Raw genomic sequence first — 6007 nt, 5'->3', positions numbered from 1 at the left:
GGGGTGCTTTTATTTATTTATTTAAAGATTTTTATTGATTTATTTGATAGACAGAGAGAGATCACAAGTAGGCAGAGAGGCAGGCAGAGAGAGAGGGGGAAGCAGGCTCTCCGCTGAGCAGAGAGCCCAATGTGGGGCTTGATCCCAGGACCCTGAGATCATGACCTGAGCTGAAGGCAGAGGCTTAAACCACTGAGCCACCCAGGTGCCCCTGGAGGGGGTGCTTTTAAAAGAAGGCATGATGACTTCTCTAGGGTCATGCTTTGGGGAGGGGGGTCATTTTAAGTCTACAGCTTTATTTCAGCAAACATGCACTCCAGGAGGGAACAAACCTCTGCCTGTGTTTGTTGAGGATAATTCTTCCCTTTGCTTCCCTTGCAGAAAGCAAACAAACAGAACATTTATTTTTTCTGTGTTGTGAGTAGTTTTTTCTAGACAAAGGTCTGGTAATGGATTGTCAAGTTTTATGTTCTTAAACAAGCAGCAGCAGGGAGAGTCATAACTTGTATCTTGGCATCCACCAGAACTGGGATGAATCCTGGTCAAGCCTGGTACCATCTACTAGCTGCGGGACCTTGGATAAATTACTTTACCTCTCTGAATTGCAGTTCCATTATCTGTGAAATGGGGCTAGTAGCATTTCTCTGATTGGTTCCTATAAGGACACAGCATGGTCCAGGACTTGGCAGGTCACTGGAACTCAACAAACAGGAGTCACCTCCCTGCTCCTGTCCCCTCTCCTTTCCTGTACCAGGGCCTTGTCTTGATCCTGAGCTGGGCCTGTCTGGGGGACTGAAGAGAGGGCCTCCAGGAATCTGCCTGCAGTACTGAGGCGAGCTGACATACTCAGCCAGGCAATAAGCCTGGAGTCATCTGCAGGGAATAGTATCTGAGGACTTTTCTCCTGGTGCAAGTCCATCATGGACTCATGTCTGGGGCTTGTGGGGGGAAGGAACTGCACTGGGTAAGTATGGCAAGGCCTGTTCTAATCCAGCCTCTGCAAATCACTGGAACACAAGCCTCCTTGCAGTGGGAGAGTGGGGAGAGGCCTTCCCCATAGAGAAACAGACTAGCTATGGACCACCTACAGTTCCCAGCACATCTTGGGTGGAGAAGGTACTGTCCAATGGAAGGTGACTTGCAGATGGCCCCAGGACAGGGGTGGAGAGTTCTCCTGTGACTTGGTGGGAGCTGAAGGAGGAGATGAAACAGTGGCTGGTAGGACTGACTGGTAAAAATATGGGAGCTTTCCAGAACCAATTAAGGAAGTGCTGAAAGCAGCTAGAAATTTGGAATTATCAGGTGGAGAGGCACAATGAATCAGTGAAACACTGGCATCAGTCATGATGCAGAGCTGGTGTGGCTGGGCCAACCGAGGTTATATTATTTTCTTCAAAGACTAGCTCTTGAAAATGTGGTGTGTGTATATATATATAAAATATGTAATAAGTAAATAAAATATATGTAATAAATAATAAATATGTAATAAATACATATATTATATATAATATATGTAATAAATAAATGAATAATAATAAATAATATATATTATATATGTAATAAATAAAGTATATATATACACACATAGGATACATATGTATATGTGTATATATGTATATATATAATATTATTTAACTATAAAAAAAGAAGGAAATCTTGCCATTTGCAACAGTGTGGATGGATGTGGAGGGCATTATGCTAAGTGAAATAAATCAGACAGAGAAAGACAAATATCATATGATTTCACTTATATGTGGAACCTGAAAAAAAATGCCCTGAACAAAAAATGAACTTGTACACACAGAGAACAGATTGGCAGTTGACAGAGGTGGAAATTGGGAGGTAAGAGAAATGAGTGAAAGGGGTCAAAAGGTTCAGAATCCCAGTTACAAAATTACCAAGTCCTGGGGATGTAATGTGCAGCGTGGTAAGTATAGTTAACAATACTGTGTTGTATATTTGAAAGTCATTGAGAGAGTGGACCTTAAAAGTTCTCATCACAAGAAAAAAAATTATAACTGTGTGAGGCAACTGACGTTAACTAAACTCACTGTGATTATTTCACAACTGTACAAATATCAAACACTATGTTTTATATCTGAAATTAATATCATCTTATGTATCAATTATATCTCAGTAAAAATTGTGTAAGTATTTTAAAGGGAAAAAAATAAAAGAATAGCTCCCTCAACCAAATCTGATCGTTTTTGGCATGGGTGTTTCCCCCTGACTCCCATCCCTGAAATGGTTTGCCTTCCCCCTTGGGGGGTTATGCCCTTTGAAGAAATGGTCTGCCATCCTTGATTCGGACTCATTCTCTCTGTTCTCTTCCTGCTTGCATCCCACACCCCTCTCTATAAGCAGATTGTCTTCAGGTTTCGGAATCATTAATTTTGGGTGGGTGGCGTGTGCCTGGCAGAGCTTTTTCTGCTCTGAAAAACTCTGATTATAAATAGTTCAATAATACATGTCCCCCTGAGTTTAAGATTCTGGCTTATGTAATTGGAAATCTGGATGTGAAGCAAGTTAAAGTTGATGCCATAAAGACAGTAAAATAATTAATCACATCGCTCTATTTAATCGATTCAAGGGCACAGGAAGACCCTTGCAGCCCAGGTGAGTCTTCAGGAGTGGCCCTCACTGCCGTGCTGAGCTTGGCAGGCAGGGGGAGGGGAGGCAGAAATCAGCCTTAGGGGTCACAGGACCGGTCCTCCTCAGGGTGTGCTCCCCAAGCACACTGAAGCCCTGCCTATAAATGTGTCAGACGTCTGTCCCCCTCTGTTCATCCCTCCCTCTGCCAGCAGCTCCCTGTCCCTGGCTTCTGGTGTCCCTGGCTTCTGGCATAGCGCGCCTGCCCTTCTGCACACACCAGCCCCGTGCAGCCTCTCTAGATGGAGCGCTCTGATTAGAATAATCCCCGCACAGCTCACAAAGGACTTCTACATCCACACTCTTGTTTTAGCCTCCTAGCACTCAGCGAAGCAGGCAGAGCAGTTATTCTTTCCCTCCCTGCTTGTCCTAGGGGAGAACAGAGGCTCTGCTGGGTTCTGGGGGAAATGGTCCATTTCGCATAGATCTTTCTCCAAGTCACACAGCTAGCTGGTAGAGCTGGGTCTTGCCTTCCCATCTGGGTGACTTCTCAGCCTGGGCTCTCTCGGCTCTGCCTCACCGGCTCCCGGAGGGGTCAGTAGCATGAGGGGGTGGGCATCCACCTGAGGAGGCTGCTCCGAGGGCAGGGACCAGCTGCGAGCTAGAAAACTGATGGTCTTTGCACATTTGTAATGGGCTAGGTGCTGTTCTAAACCACGTTCACACATCACTTTGCTCTTCCCATCACCGTCTGACGTAGCTGCTGTTATTGCTCCTGTTCTGTAGATAAGAAATCAAGGCGCAGGGACTGTAGGAAACTTGTGCAAAGTCACACAGCTAGGAAGTGGTAGAGCTGGGATTTGAACTCGTGTTCATAATTGCTGTACCCTATGGGCTCTGTGGCAGCCTGGGAGTGACCTTGATGCAGGTTTTTTTCCCACACGACTTGGGGCCTCAGTGTCTAGCCCAGGGCTGGGCACAGAGGAGGGGCTTGTGCGACGTTTTCTGAAGGACAGGAGAGCCCAGCTTGGTGGGGTGCTCCTGCCTTTGGGCTGTCCAGCTCCTCACCATCTTCATTAATTTATTCTTCTCACAAGTGTTTCTTGATCTGTCGAGCCCTGTCCTAGCCCTGGGGATACAGTGGTGGATAAGCTGGTCTCTGCTTCTGTGGAGGCATGTGGGGTAGGGACGGGTCAGCGAATCATAAAGGGGTGTGATACATGCAAAGATGGGGGCCCCCTGGGGGCCACCTAGAGGGGGCAGCCAGGCCGATGACAGCGGAGAAAGGACACACACGGCATGTGGAAGGGATACTGTCCACAAAGGCAGAAGGAGGGGGAGAAACAGACTCCTTGCTGAGCAGGGAGCCTGACGCTGGGCTCCATCCCAGGATTCTGGGGTTATGACCTGAGCCAAAGGCCAATGCTTAACATACCAAGCCACCCAGGTGACCCTGACCTGGATTTTGATCTCAGTCCTCCAGCTAGAAGCTGTGTGATCTCAGAGGGGTAATGTTGTTCTCTTTGTTATCTGAAGGGGGGGTGATAGTGACGCAGCTCGAACAGCAGTTATGGGCTTCAGTAAGCTCTCTGGGAAGTGTTTAGCACAGTTACTGGTCACTCCCAAGACCTTTGTCACCTTTTCTGTTTTGGCCAGCACATAGTAGGTGCTTAGCAAGCAATTCAGAGGTTGCAAAGTGACGGTTTGGCTGGCTGAGTACTGGCAGGCAGATAGTCCGGGGTGACTGGGGTTTCTGAGCAGGGGGGATGCTGCAGGGCTGTCTGTCCCTCCGCAGTTCCTCCCATTCTGTCTTCCAGAGCAGGATCTTCAGCGTCGGGGGCTGGTCCCCTCTTTCCATCAATGTTCAGTTCCCCAGTCCTTCCCCAGCAACTGCGTGGGGGAAGGAGGCAAGGCTGCTGTGCACTCCCATTCTACAAAAAGGAGAAGCAGAGGTGTAGGGAGACAATGACACTTGCCCAAGTTTCCTCTGGAGGCAGGAGGGAGGTCTGGGTTCCTCTGTGGGGATCACAGAGTACCTTGATGTCACTTTGTAGCAGGCCAGCACCCAGAGGGTGGGGACCTGAGAGCTGAGGGTGCTACCTGACTTCCAGCCGCTTGTGCAACCTCGGGGCTTAGGTAACCTGGAAGATTGAGAAACAGGGTTCAATGCCAGGCTGGAGGCGGCGCTAACTTGTGTGTAGAGGGGCTGTATCTCTTCAAATTCTTGGAGAGGAGGAGCATATTCAGCTGCCCCTAGTCTCCACCTGGGTCCTGTTACCCAGGAGGGGAAACCTGGGGCAGGAGGAATGACCTGGGGTCCACCTTGATGTCCTCCCTGAGATCTGAACTGGAACTTGCCTCTGCTGAATCTATCTGCCTCATCTGTCTACCCACAATTAGTTATTCCCATAATAATCGTTAGCAGGATGAGTCAAGCCCTATTTAAGTACGTCATATATGTATGTATGTGTGTGTGTGTGTGTGTGTGTGTGTGTATGTATATAATCAGCCCAGTCAATCCCCATTTTACAGATGGGGAAACTGTGGCACACAAGGATTAAATAGTTCAAGGTCACACAGCTCACAGGTGGCAGAGTTGGGATTTGGAGTCTGGTCCTAACACTCACAGGTCATTCCCTCCCATCCACTGCCACAAAAAGCCATATGGATCAGACAGAGCTCTTGTCCTCAGGCAGCATGTTGTCTGTTAGGAGGCTAAAGGAAGACCAGGTAAAGTCCTGTGGGCCTTCAGAGAGTGAAATAGAACCATGATGACAGATGCGCGCGCGCGTGTGTGTGTGTGTGTGTGTGTGTGTAGTTATGGAGCAGGTGCTACGGGCTTTAGACACAAAGGGTGGAGAGGCATTCCAGATAAGGGATTAGCATGAGCTGACGTACAGAGGCAGTAAAATGCTGTGATTTTACCACTTGGTTAGGATGTTAGGTGCAAAATATTGTCATGAGAAATAAGATTGGGGGGCGCCTGGGTGGCTCAGTGGGTTAGGCCGCTGCCTTCGGCTCGGGTCATGATCTCAGGGTCCTGGGATCGAGTCCTGCATCACGCTCTCTGCTCGGTGGGGAGCCTGCTTCCTCCTCTCTCTGCCTGCCTCTCTGCCTGCTTGTGATCTCTCTCTGTCAAATAAATAAATAAAATCTTTAAAAAAAAAAGAAATAAGATTGGGAGTGGTTTGTTAGAGCAAAATTGTGGAGGACACCGATTATTATTCTATGAATAATGGGATTTGTTCTCAGAGTACTTGGTAGCCACTGCAGTTCTTTAAGCAGGAGTGATGTGGTCTGAAGTGTGTTTCTGGAAGGCCAATCTGGCAGTGACAGGTGAATTAGAAGGGGACAAGTGTCAAGATCAGAGAGGGATGGCCTGAATGTGAGCAAGGAACAGACTGGCATGAGAGGGACA

Source organism: Neovison vison, chromosome 9 (genome assembly GCF_020171115.1).
Source record: "Neovison vison isolate M4711 chromosome 9, ASM_NN_V1, whole genome shotgun sequence".
NCBI lineage: Eukaryota > Metazoa > Chordata > Mammalia > Carnivora > Mustelidae > Neogale > Neogale vison.
This window is presented reverse-complemented; position numbering follows the sequence as displayed.